Source organism: Anas acuta, chromosome 7 (assembly GCF_963932015.1).
Source record: "Anas acuta chromosome 7, bAnaAcu1.1, whole genome shotgun sequence".
Taxonomy (NCBI): Eukaryota; Metazoa; Chordata; class Aves; order Anseriformes; family Anatidae; genus Anas; species Anas acuta.
This window is the reverse complement of record NC_088985.1, coordinates 28,102,263-28,116,052: the sequence shown is the minus strand read 5'-3', so window position 1 is coordinate 28,116,052 and position 13,790 is coordinate 28,102,263. Positions and strand designations below refer to the sequence as shown.

At 51.1% G+C, this 13,790-nt stretch overlaps 1 protein-coding gene and 1 long non-coding RNA gene across 2 annotated transcripts in view; both read right to left on the bottom strand.

Annotated features, from left to right (window-relative positions):
* Nucleotides 1-4,632, bottom strand: part of SHOC2 (SHOC2 leucine rich repeat scaffold protein) — a 62,214-nt gene extending 57,582 nt beyond the window's left edge. Inside the window, exon 1 of the mRNA XM_068688522.1 lies at nt 4,412-4,632. The gene's annotated coding sequence lies outside the window, so the exon portion shown is untranslated. The remainder of the gene's footprint in view (nt 1-4,411) is intronic.
* Nucleotides 4,633-7,306: 2,674 nt separating this feature from the next.
* On the bottom strand, nt 7,307-13,563 carry LOC137859445 (uncharacterized). The gene is made up of 3 exons (XR_011098279.1): nt 13,430-13,563; nt 13,026-13,269; nt 7,307-12,889 (listed from the first exon to the last, which is right to left on the bottom strand). It is a non-coding gene; the product is annotated as an uncharacterized lncRNA (long non-coding RNA).
* Between the last annotated feature and the right edge of the window lie 227 nt (nt 13,564-13,790).

The window sequence follows — 13,790 nt, the reverse complement described above, 5'->3', positions numbered from 1 at the left end:
GAGCGAGCCCGTTTCAAAGCGTGGCAGCCACAGCAGCGTGAGGGGGAACTGATATGCGCTGCAATATTTATGCAGCCATTATAATGCAAATGCACAAGGTACCAGAAAAGCTGTCTGCCTTGGTGCCCAGCCCCTCCGGTCCCCGCACAATGCCAGCAGAAAGAACAATTAGGATGCAAGCGTAACAAAAAGCCTCCGACCACAGGGCAGGCGGATCCAGGAGCTGTGGCATCACCAGGGCTCCGTGGAAATACCCTCTGGCGGGTCACCTCAGACCTCCTGCTCCTCCACAGGCCATTCCCAGGTAGGAAAGCAGGGGGAGATGAGCATGGCAAAGGTAGGAGCCAGCCACAGCCCCCTGCCTGGGCAGGCAGGGCCTGTGGGCCACGCCAAAGGGCTGGACAAGCAAACAGGCACAGACCTTCCTGGGGCACAGCAGTTTTTGTAAGGAAAAGGGAGGCGGGAGTGCAAATTCGGATCTGGTGGCCATAAATCCACTCAGAACAAAGGCCGTCCTGCCACAGGGAAGCCAAAAAGCACAGTCAAGGCCATCCTGTGCCTCTCCACGTGTTCACCTCCAGCAAAGCATCACTACGAGCTGTGCAGGCACGGCAGGGTGTTTTAAGAAGTTGTGTGACCACACGCAGCAGGGTTTATCTCCGCCCGTTCCCAGCCTCTTCCCGTGTTCTCACGCTGATCGGCACGGCCACGGCGCTAGCTGGGGACGGGCTGCACGCCCGCATCTCCCTCCTAGATCAGGCACTTCAGCAGCAGCCACCTTCAACCAGGCTAAAAGCAACTGCCTGGCATTGAATTGCTTTTAAACCAGAAATCAACACTGCATAATTACAAGGCATATCCATTACCTAGGGGGTCGGCGATGGAAAAATCCTCGGTAATTAAAACCCGCTTTCTGCCAGCGATCGTCGCTTCGCTATACCCCAACTGCCTTCCCTGAGCAAGGCTCGGTGTCGGAGAACACCCAGATTTAATAGCACACTATTTGCATTTCACAACACAGCCAAGCCCAAGCAACGCAGGGGGGAAAAAAAAAAAAAAAAAGGCAAATTAAGGTCAATGGGTAATATCGCAAACATTACCCTCTTTTGATACAACCTGTTACATTTTATCCAGGGAGATTTTGTAACACACCAGGACTACTGTATGAAACAGACTAGAATATGTCTCAGCCAGTACAATTTTAACGTAAACAAGGGCTCTTTTTATCTCTACAATCTAGCTACAACTGGCTGTTTAATCTTCGCTACAGTGTCCTCCCCGGCCCTCTCTCTCACACACACAAACCCACCAGAAAAAGACAGAAATACCTCCTCCGAGAGGCAGAGTTGCCTGCAATGAAAATAAGTAGAAGGTATCACAGCCACAGAGGAAAGCAGGCAGCGCTTCGCTTAGAAGAGCATCCACAGAGCTGTCCCACAAAAGAAAATAAAAAAAAAAAAAAAAACAAGAGCAAGCCAGGAGTCTCGAGTGATTTTGGGTGGGTAAGGCGGAGGGCCAGGCGGGATGGATGCAGGCTGCCAAGGCTCCGGCCCCGCTCTGCTCACCCAGGAGCGGGTCCAGGCCGTAGCAGCGGGGTCTGTGTGGGGCCAGAGGGAGGCAGAGCAGGCAGAGCTGGCTTTCAGGCGCACGCACGGACACGCAAGTTTTCATCTTTCCTCAGACAGGAAGGAAAACCCACTGGAAGAGAGACACGACTCATTTTTAGCACCTACCCAAATTCTCTCCGTGGCGGTACTACATCTGAGATCTCTCAGTGCAGTTTCATCTCCTTATCACCTGCCCAAATCGTCCCGAAAGGGAGCTGGGTTCTTTGCACGGCTTCCTCAGCCTGATCAAGAAGAGATCACATTTGATCTTCTCAGCCAGAGCGAACAGGAGATACTTTTATGGCCCGGACTCGATGAATATGCATGAGCGTTACGCAGGCACACAAACACACGCCCGCACCTCTTCCACGGGTGTTGCACACCGGCGAGGAGCAGCTGGCCCGAGCAGGATGGCCACACTGCTCCAGCAGCGACACGCGTTTCTAGAAAGCCACAGCCAAGCAGCAAGAAATCCCAGGGTTTCCTAAAAGGCACACACACACGGCAATCCCCGGAGAAATTCACCCCTGCACAAAAGCTAAGAGAGCACGGAGACTGACAGAGAAAATACCCATCCTGGGAAGGAATCCCGGCCGCGGAAGGCAATTCCTGGAGGAGCACACACCCGTCGGGGCGATCGGTGTCACCACAACAAAGGAACGCCCCTCCCAGCACCTCCTGCCTCACTCACCGACATCTCGGCTGGCACGGGGAAGGGAAAACTCCACCGGGAGCGGCAGCCACAGACCCTACCCTCGCCGTCACCCCTGGGAGAAAAAATCCTGGGGGGGTGTTTAACATCTCTAGAGAGCAGGAGAGAGGGACGCGAGCATCCTCGCTGAGGATGCCTCGGTATTCCTCAAAGGAAGGCTGCGGACGCGCGGAGAGCTTTGTCTGGAATCATCTCTCCGCAGTACGAGATGGCACAGAAAATGAGTTTTGCCCGATGGACGTGTTTTGCCTTGCCACACGTACAGAAATCCTGATGGCTGACAAATATTAGCCTAAATTAAAAGGAATCCAGCTTCAAATTATGAAAATAGCCCGTCATTTTGCTCGCCCAGAACAAAGAATAATTACACAGAAAACCAAGACAGTCAAGCCCAAATCATTCAAAAGGAATTAAGGGGATAAGGGTGTTACTAAAATTAAAACGTATGCACAACAGAGTATTAATAAATTCATAGGATACAGTAAATCTTTCCCAAAACCAAGCTAGGATTATATCAAGATCACCATACAGCATATGCCTGAAATATGGCTGTAAATAAGTGTGACTTAATTTGACCACCACCTACTTTAAGCCCTTGATTTTATAAATAGAAGCTCCCAATAACGCCTAGTGAGATGCATAAGAAAAACAGTTTAGAAGGTAAAAAGGGAAAATAATAAGTAGAAAGCCGAACGCACAAACAAGGAGACAGCAGAAAATTAAAGCCTTGAATCTAATTACCAAAACCAGTTTCATTTGTATTTCAGCAGTCGCAGAAATCTCCGCTGCAGCCACAGCACACCCAGCTACAACTCCTCAGCTTTACTATTCTGCCTCAGAAGCGTCTTTGTGCCTGCACGTGTGCAGGAGCGCACGAAACGCTGGCTCCCCCAGCCCCATCTCGGATGCATCCGTCACAAATCGCTGTCGATGCCTGAGTGTTAATTCGGCTTTGGGGTTGTTTTGTCCCACACCTGCTCCCCCTGAAGCCTGTGGGGCCGAGCCGCCCCACGCCTCCACGCACCTTCAGCGCCGCCGAACCTCTCCTTGGCGCTGGCAGGCGGCACAGGGAGCCGTTCACCTTACCTGAGGTTACCAGAGCCTCGCAAGCACCTCGCAGGGACAGACAGACACCCAGAACTGGGCAAAGCCAGACTCCAGAGCCACGGGGACGAGCGGGCAACTGTCACCCAGCTCCCTCAGGGCCACCTCTGTTTTTGGGGCACCACGGGATGGCAATGCCTGGTAGAAGGGCCCTGCCTGCCCTCACCCTGCTGGGTGCAGGGGGCTCCGGCCAGGCTCCCCCATGCTGACGGGGTCACCGCGCTCCCCCCGGCTCCTCCTCGGGGCGAGGTGAGGCGGCGAGGCTGGGCTTCCTCCTCTCTTTATTTATTTATCCCCCCCTTCTTCCTTCGGGCACCGCCACCCCGACGCGGCACGGAGGAGCTCGGCACCCCAACACGGCGCCCCCACAGCGCCTGAACCCCCCAAAACCCCCTCATATCCCTCCAAAAAAAATCACATCCCCCCAAAAAACCCTCATATCTCCCCAAATCCCCTCATATCCCCACAGAATCCCCCTATATCCCTCCAAACCCCTCCATATCCCCCCAAAATCCCCTCACACTCCCCAATACCTCCTCGTATCCCCCTAAATTCCCTCATACCCCCCCAAAATCCCCTCATATCCCCCCAAAACCCGCTGATATTCTTCCAACCCCCCCATATCCCCCAAAACCCCTCATACACACCCAAAACCCCCTCACACCCCCCAAAAAACCCTTCACATCCCCCTAAAACCCCCCCATATCCCTTAAAAACCCCCTCACATCCCCTCAACCCCCCCCATACCCCTCCAAAACCCCCTCACATCCCCCCAAACCCCCCCATATCCCCCCCCTATCCCCTCACGGGGCCGCTCCCCCTCACCCCCACCACAGCCCCGGGCGCCCCGTGAGGAGCCGTTGGGGGCCGTTGGGGGGGGGGCCGGGACCGTTGCGGGGCCCTCCCCGCCTTTGTGCCCGCGGCCTCCCCGGGGCCCGGCCCGCTGTCAGCCGCCACCCGCCCCGCCGCCGCCGCCCCGGTGCCGTACCGTGCGGCTCCGCCATCCTCCCGCGGCGCTCTCCGCAACGCTCCCCCCCTCCTCTCCTCGCCTCACAACACCGGCCCCGGCGGCCCCGCTCCGTGCGCCCCGAGCCGTCACGGGACTCCCCGCCCACGGCCCTCCCGCCCGCCGCACCACGGGGGCGGGCGCGGCGCGGCGAGGCCCCGGCCGATGGCTTCCAGGTCACGGCGCCGCCGCCATCTTGGCGCCGGGCGGAAGCGGCCCCCGTTGCCCCTGGAGACGGCGGCGGGGACGGGCCCGGCTCCTTAAAAAAAAAAAAAAAAAAAAAAAAAAAAAAGCCCAAAGAAATGGGTGTTTGGGCACATCCCTGCAAGATAGTGTTTTGTAATCTGCACACGTGAAAGAGTTAATGTGGTGCCCTCCTGCTGGAGGCTGAGCCCCAGCCTCCAGCAGTGCTGCTTCTCCCAAAGCCTTCCCAGACACTGACCCGATGTAAAAGACAGGCACCACAGTCAGGATCAATAAAAATATTAGCGAAGGTTTCCCTCAGCTTTAGGGAACTCCAGTGACTGACCCATACGTTGAACCTGGTGGTATGGTGGCTGAGCGCTTCTCCTTAAGACAGCGCCACAGGCAGCAACTCAGAAGTTTCGTGGTCTCCGTTTCCCTAAAAACCTGTACAACCATGAGAGGATCTTGAATTACTGCAACAAAATTAATAAGCATTTCATAACCTGCATGTGTGGACGATCTGAATGAAGGTTTCACAGGCAAATTCATTTGGGCATTGCCTAACTGAAACACTTGGCTTTGCAGCCCTAATAATGGTCCTTCCACACACGTAATACTCACCATCTTCCCAAAAGGACAGCTGTCATTACAGGATCACACAACATCACAGCCCTTCCCTGGGTCATCGGCAGTGCTGGTACCTTACCTTGAGGTGCCCGACACAGACCTCTGCCCCTTTCTCTCACAGAGGCGGAGGGCAGCAGACGCTTCTCCTCCACCTAGACCAGCACTGGAGAGGGATGAGTCCTGGAATTTGGACTATTCACTGGGTACATATGACCATTCCTAAGGCTATTTAGTATTTACACAGTTCTTCCAAGCATGTTTCTACAAAGCAGTGTGATTTACTGGGAGCTAGATCTTACACAATGAACCAAAATAAAGCAATTAATTAGTCAAGCTTGCTTAAGCTGACCACGAGATCAATACAGCAACTTCAGAATCATCTTTGCCTGAATTCAGACACCTCTGATATAACAGCCCTGCTTGCCTTTTCTTAATTTAGTAGCTGCCAGACTAATGAATTGACCCTTTCTCTTTTGTTCATGTGGCCTTTCTACTACCTCCTCCCAACTGTAATTTTTTTTCTGTTTCGCTACAAGAAAGCTCTCTCTCCTCCCCCAGGCAGGCAGCTGCTGCCGCCTCATCCCAGGGCACTAAATTCTAGCTGTTTCTGGGGCAGAACAACAAGAGGCAAATTCTTGGTCAGCCACGCCATAGCGAAGGCCAGACTCAGAGAAGCTCTCCCCCATTGCCAGGATGTCCCAGCAAGCACATCCCCTGTACCCCTATCCCCAAGCTTTCCCTTCTGCCCAGCTCACAGCTCTCCCTGGTGCTCCGCTCCCTCCCCTCTGCCTGTGCCTGTTCAAGGCTTTCAGACTCAATCACCTGCCTCTCCTTTCTTAGCCTCAAACGCTGCCTCCAGCTTCAGTTCCCCATGCCTTGCTCAGTCTCTTTTGGCCAGTTCTTCATCCGACTTCCTATCCCCCCTGACTTTGGTTGTACTGACAGACTGAAATCTGCCGTGACTTTGGTCCCTCCCCTGCTGTCAGTTCCTCGCACAGCCAGTCTCAGCATGAAACTCCTCTAATTCCCAGTTTCACTTTCTTTGTGAATCTCAGCCTCCTTCCATCGCACCAAAGCTCCAAATTCCCAGTCTTAGGCTTTGCCTTCCTCCCTTCTACACCTCAGCCTACCCAGGCCTTCCTGCCTTGCCCTCTTCCTTTCCCTTCTCTTGAGCCACCGGTTTACCAGAGGCTTGGCTTCGGTCTCTTACCCAAAGCTTGCAACGTGTCCCGCTGCTCTGTGGGAGAGAAGCATGCTTTGAAGGCTGATGGCATGATGAAGACCGTTTCATTTTGTGAGCGTCATACTGATCACAGAAATAGCGTATGACTTCAGCACTGCTTTTCTGTCTTCACCTTGAACGTAATCTTGGCTCTACTGCCTTTATTACGGGTATACAGAGAGCGGGGAGGCTGGAAGAGCTGGCACAGCTGAGGAGCTGAAGGGGAGAGAGGAATGGTGCAAGGCACAGGAGCTGTGCCTGGGGGATGCACGTGGACACCCAGAGACATTGGCAATGTCCAGTAGCCAGCGCTGTGACAGAGCAGCCAACAACAAGATCCGTCACATCGAAGAGAGACTCTGCCCCGCCAGAGCAAAAGCTTCTGCTGTTGCAATACAAAGAAGGATACAAAGAAGGGGAACCTCAAAATGTGGTTCTCAGTTAAGGGCTGCAGTACTGTAAGACGTTGCTATTTTTAACGCCTGTTCCTTTTCTGCGTTCAGTCAGGTCTGCTTACTTGAGGGACAAAAAGTTATTTTTGCTTTTTTGCCTCCCGTTGGCTCTACTGAGCAAACACGCACATGGGAAGAGGATGGAGTTTGGTTACGGTGCCTGTGTTCTCAAAACCGAGCAGCAGCATGACTTAAGAGTTGTGAAACTGTCATGTAGAAAACTGCTCTGGGCCTGCCAGCCTTACCTTTGAACTCGTTAGCAACCTATCTGGTAGCAAGGTTTCAGACGCGCTTCCCAGGTCCTACAAGGGCTTCTCCAGGAGGAAAGGCAGGACACACCGACCCTGAAATGGCACATCCAGAATGCCAGACATGAGAGGAGTTTCCCATACTCACCAGCATGCACACCAACTTTTTCAAGTCTGTGCTGTGTCCTAACTGCCCCAGGCTGGCAGGTCTTCGGTTTATTTAGTGCAAGGGGAAACTGCAAATCCAGCTGGCTATCAAGCAAGCTAATCTTCACTTACACAAACGGAGAGTCAACCAGTTCAAACAATTTATCTTTCAAAGTCAACACTACAAACAAGAGAAACAAGCGAGAGCTTTTTCATTCACAACAGACAATAAACTGTATTTTTGTAGTGTAGATTTCGAGGCAGGATAGTATCAGCTGCTAGAAACTCCTACTTTTCTCTAGTGAAAGACACGGCAAATTAAAGGCTTCGGTTGTCTGTACTTTGAAAAGGGAGAGAGGCTGGAATGAAAACTTGCTTAAACTGAAACAGATGCTGATTATTCCAGCTCCAGTCAGGCTATCCATAAAGAAACCAACATTTCTTGACTTCATTTGATTCTTCTGCTACTTGCAGATCCATTTCTGTCATCCCAGGAGATGCCACAAGGACAAAGCAGGATCCAAAAGGACATGAGGTGCTGTAGTGGACAAGGTTGTGGGTCTGCAGCATCTGAATTTTGGTGGGCACCCTGCCTACCACTAACCCCCAGAATAAGTCCCAAAACTAGGGGGCAGGAGGGGGTGGGTACTCACAAATTTACTTTAAAACTACAGAGGCTAAGCTCCATCCCTAGTCGAAATGATAAGCCTGTGTTCAGGCACTCTGAATCATGTTCTGAAGAAATCACTTTTTCCATTGACCTCATAGGGACCCTGGGGAGTTGAGCTTTCCAAGGGAAAAGCCACTTCCTCCCCGGGAAAGTGCATTCGAGCCTGATGTGGCCCTGGGCTCCCCAGCTCCTTGCCCACTGTGCTTTGCCGTTGGGCTCCGATGCCGCGCAAGCACCGTAGGTCTGCGTGCCTGCAGGTGGTACACGGCATCTCCTGCCCCTGTACCTGTTCCACTTGGCTCCCGCATCAGACTTCTAAAACTGGCTGGCACCAATACCCTGGCTGAGCTTTCGTTTGCACTGCGTGTCGTTTCTTGCCTTCAAAGGTCCGTGAAGATTAGCACCAGGCTGACGGGTAGGGCACGGAATGCAGGAACACGAGTGCGAAAGCCCGAGTTTTCCCCTGCTGAACTTCATAAAAGGCCAAGTCCTGCCTCTGCTCCACACAAAAGAGGGAGCAGACTTCACTTCCCCATTGTCCTCGGTGATTGTCCAGTCCCCCAGAGGCACAACGGTGTGGCAGCGCAGCCTGTCCTTCAGAGGGAGAGCCTGGAGCCAAGCAGCTCTGTACCCTTATCGTTTTCAGCTGATAAAGGTGTGAAGCCGAGGGAAAGAAGCTCTCACAGAAGCCAAGAAAGGGGAAAGGTCTCAGGGAGTGGTGGCCCTGGGAAGGTCGAACATTTTATTACATGTTTTTCTTCAGAAGTAATCTTAAGAAAAACAACTCGGCTGTGTCCTAAAAGTGACTGGGAGTGGCAGCATATCCATGCTGAGCTGTGTAAAAAGCCAGCTGCCCCATGCCCAGGCAAGTATCACTGCCAGCAGGTTAACCAAGGCCAGAGGCAGCAGCAGTTTTGCTTGGGATTGCATCGTGTCACGGCTGCAGGCTCTGCTGTCTGAAATGTGGAAGAAGATGAAGATCAGCAAGTACCCTGAAAAACAACAACAAAACAAAACAAAAAAAACTACAACAACCTCTTCCCTCAAAAAACAAACAAAACCAACCTTAATTCACGGTCTCTCAAAGAGAAAGATTTTCTTTAAAAGGTATTTGGGAAGGGAAAATTGAGTTGGAATAAAATATGTGCCTGTTGGTCTTAATAGCTTCAGCTCTGCTATCTATTTTCTCTCCCTCTTCCAGACTGTCAGCAGGGACTGAGTGTTCTTCTGGAGCCAGGGATGGATTTCCTGAATGGTGACAAATAGCAGTAAAGCCTGAAGTCAATTGCACAGTGAAATCATTATATAAATTGCTCTTTCCTGCAGGAAAGAGATGGATGAAAAATAAAACAAATCAGAAAATAGTATGAAATGAGTAATCTTACGGTTATGGGAAGCCAAAAGCACAGCCCCAGAAACAACGCTGGCTTTGCCAGGCAGCTAGGCATTGTACGGAGCACACCTGTGAATGAAAATTTCAGCTGAGGATTTATGAAAAAAAGAAAAGTCCTGAAAGCAAGATTTATTCAAGCACACGGTGATCTTCCAAAAGGACATCATGAAACTCCCTTTGCCTAGAGACAGGAAAACTAGTCCAGGGAGAGTGCCAGCAACCCTAATATTTACCGTTGGTGCAGTAACACAGAGTTGCTTGATCCCAATTGTGTGTGCTGGGTGCTGTACAAAAAGGTTGCTCTGGTTCAGAGACAGAAGACTGAGAATAGGACCAGAAAAATGACATGCGTTTATTTGTCGCAGACACGGGGAGCATGAGGAAAGGAAAGCAGTCAACATGCTGCCAAGTTTTTTTATAGACCATACGGACAAGGAGAGATCTCTGCGAGATGATTTCTTTTTTCAACACACACATTAATAACGGGTTTGTTGCAGTCTTGGAGGAAGCAGAGAGGTGTTTGAAACTGTCAGAAGAGGGCAGTGAGACTGGTCAACACAGGCTGATCCCGGGACAGAGCTGATATCCTGATAATAAGCTAAAACCCATCAGTAGGGATGGGCTAGGGAAAGAAGGCTCTTGGAGATGAAGGCATTCGGCGGAGAAGAAAAAAGAGAGCTAGTAGCCAGAAAAGGAAGAGGTGGCACAGACAAAGTGACAGGCTAAGAACAATCCTGCATTGTGAGGACAAGGGCTTGGTTATTCGTGGTTTTCTTTCCCTGTCTTGTTTCTCAAGGGGCAGAGCAGAGTTTGAAAGGAGAACAATACAATCATCTGACTGTGTTAAGAGATTTATGGCCCGAGTTTACCATGTGTTAAAATATTGATTCTGTCTCTAACATATGCTTTAGACATTTACATTATTTTTTTTCTGCGTAGAAGGCTGGCTTCTACGTACAAAAGCTGGGACTTCAAAGTAGGATCCAGTGATGCTGGGTAAATACAAAGTGACGTAAGCGAAGCGCAAGTCTTGGATTTTTTCCACTCAATTAAATAAAGATAGCAAGAGAGACACTAAGCAGTGTGTGGCAGTGAGAAGCTGGAATAATTAAACAATAATATGACAGACGGTGCATTTACGGGCAATTACAGCATGCCTCTGCTGGCACTTGAAGGCACAAGGCCAAAGACTTAAGCGATTCAAACCACACAAGTAGAGCGGTAACCTCCTGGAAGTGCCAGCCTGGGCCTGGCAGCCCAGAGCGGGGCTTTTACGGAGCAGTGAGGCAGGCAAAAGGCTCCGCTTTTACCGGGCGTTATGGCTAGAGAGAGAACAGAAAGAGCAGCCGGCCAAAAAGCTGTTTCTGTGTCCCTTGGATATCGCATTTCCAGGCACTTGTGTGTGCCCAGCAGTGGAAGACAAACCTGCACGCTGAGCGAGGATGTCTCCTTCGTGGTGAACTCGGGAACAGCACCACGTCACACAGCAGAGTTAAAGCCGTTACATTCAGCAAAGTGAACCAAAAGAAATCACTCGTCTGTCAACTGCCTCCCAAAATCAAGGACTGGGTTAAACATCATGCTCTGGAGGCATTTGTGGTTCACTTGGGGAGTCACTGAGGCTTTCTGCTCCTGGGACAGCAGCACCACTCTCCCCCTGCTGCCTGGACGGTGGGCTCTGTACCCTCTGGTACCACTCAGCACCTTAGGGGGACAACAGCACGAAATCTACACACCTGTACTTTCATAAGCACTTGTATGAATTATTCGACACGCATTAGCCAGGCTGGTGCACTGCATTTCTGACCCCATCAGCACATGCAGAGGAGAGACAAGCTCTAAATGTTTGGAAAAGAAGAGAGGGATCTGCCTGGAAAGCAAACACAGACAGGTGTTGTTAAAAGCGTCTTAAACTGTCAACAAAGCACTTACTTAAACTTAGCACTGAGAGATGGGCAATTCTCATGAAAGCAGGGATATTTTTAAACCCGCCGTGTCTGGAGTTACATGGCTATACAGGACGCTCAACCGGAGTTTTGTTTTTAAAGGACTCAATTCCAGACTTTCTTGTTGTATGAAAAAAAAAAAGGAAAACATGAACTTGAAAGGCTCAAAAAACAGAATACAAATAAAAAGCATTTAAAATGTATAAAGACAAAAAACAAGCCTCGTAAACAAATGGAACCGGCCATATTGCTTCACCTACATATTTTGGGTTCTTTTCTTCTCCTTGGTAAGAGAAGATATTTCTCAAGACTTAAAATAAATGTTGTTTTGTATCTGCAGGGCTTTCAGCAAGCGGCTGCCACGTTATGAAACTCTCCGGATTCCAGCAATGCACATCTCTGCTGCCTGCTGTACTCAGAATATCTGGGAAGAGGAGGAGGAAAACAAGCTTATCATTTATAAAATTATTGCTGGTTTTGTGGTTGTGAGGCTTTCTGCAGTGTACAAGAATAACTTGTTTGCGACATCAGTACAACGAGGATGTAACCTAGTGCGTTGTCCTTGTCTGGGGTGGTGCTCTCACACTGGCAACGAAGGCCTTTTCCAACCAACCTGAGTGATTCTACGATTCTACAATCTGAAGGCCGAGTCTCAGCACTTTAAAAAGCCACACGCAGTGAGGGCAAACTTGAGATGTGGGTATCATCACACAGCCCTGCTCTGAGTTCCCCAGGCACCTGGGTGCCACCTCTAACTGCGCTTCCCTTTGCAGAATAAGACCGGGTAATTGAAAAACTCACGTCTTGTGTTGTTGTTCTTCCAACAAGAGCAGAACTAGGTCCTACGTGCCATGCTTTCCCCTCCTGCTGACTGTGGTTGTCACTGCTCTAGTGAATGAACGCTGGCCTGACTCAAAGCTAAGCCCATCACTGCTTGCAAGGCATCTTGAAAAGGGCGACACCAAGCTCCAGACAATGCCCATGCCTCTCCCCCCCCTCTCTCATCCAGTCCTTCCAGTCCTGAAGACGGTAACCGTGTTTTTTTCCCCAATGGAAAGAGGTGTCTTAAAAGCAGACTTACCGGAGACTGCTGACAGCAATCCCCCCAGCCACTCCTCTATCTGTGCTATCAGCTTATAGACAGGCTGCCAAGCTGGCATTTGACTAGCTAAGAGAATGGATTTAGCATGAAGCCAGATTCCACTTCTCAGTCACTAAACATTCAAGTAACAACCCGAGTTGGCCATTGTTTCTTGCCACCAAGCAAACAAACCTCGCTGGCAGGAAAACTGTCTTGGGAAAGTGATTCCCTACGTGACCGAGGGGGGAGCTGGTTGTTACCAATGCCAACCCTCACATAATGCTGGACTCCAGGTGGTCATCGGCTCTGTCAAAACAACCATCTTGCAATTTAATTCTGACGTCTGGCTTTTCAGTTCATCTTCTGTTGCTCCGCAGGCCGTATTTGTCACCACAGGAGTAACTGTTGGCTTCACAGTGTAAGACTTTCACTCGTAACTGGCTGTCTTTTCCACTCGTTTCTAGCCAGCTGAGATGCTAGAAGGGTCACTTTGGAAAATAATAAATACATAAATAAATAAATGACCAAAATAAATAACTAATTACACACACAAACACGCAAAGCCCATCAACACAAAAACAAAACCCAAACCTACCAAGTTACTAATGTGAAAACTGCACGTACCGTGTCAAATGTCCTGGTCTACAGACATCCACAACCTTCATAAATCTGTCTCCAGTCCCTTGCCCTTTCCTCTCCCAATCAGTGGGGAACGCTAATTGGCACACCCCGACTAGCACAGCAGACAAAGGAGGCGGCCGTTCCCACCGAAACCAGCGGGAAGGCTCCTGCGCACTTCAAAGGGCCGCGAAGGATGTCCCGAGCGAGCGCGGCCATTTCAACGCCTCAGCGATGCCAATCTTTTGACCTGCGAGTGGAATAAAGTGAATCAGAGCACGGACTGGGCTGCTGGGCCGTGCTGGCCCACGCCGGCGGTGTTGTCTTTGGCCGGCTCCACAAAGGCAGGAAGCGAGGCGGCCGCAGGGCCCCACACGTAGCGAGGGAGCTGTGGGATGGCAGTGGGCTACCTGAGGGGCCAGCAGCTGCCCACCACAGGTTGCTGTGGAGGAAACACGCCTAGCAGAGTACGAGTAGGGGCTCTGTGTAAGCGTCAGGGAGGTGGTGGTAGGGAAGCTGGAGTTAAATGCAGACTCCAGAGGGGTTCTGATTCGTGACTTATTGGGTTCATCTGTGCTTTTCCCTACAGCCCCTGGAGGAGGAGGCTGAAGGGCGCTCCCAGCATTTCAGTGCAATTAAACAAACGGTTGCCGAGGCCGGGTCAGCAGGGAGCAGGCTTTCACCACGCAGACCAGGGCGGGCAGGGCGCGGAGCCCATCCCATAACACTACCAGGGCCCGGGCGGGGCCGGGTGACCCGCACACACCCCAG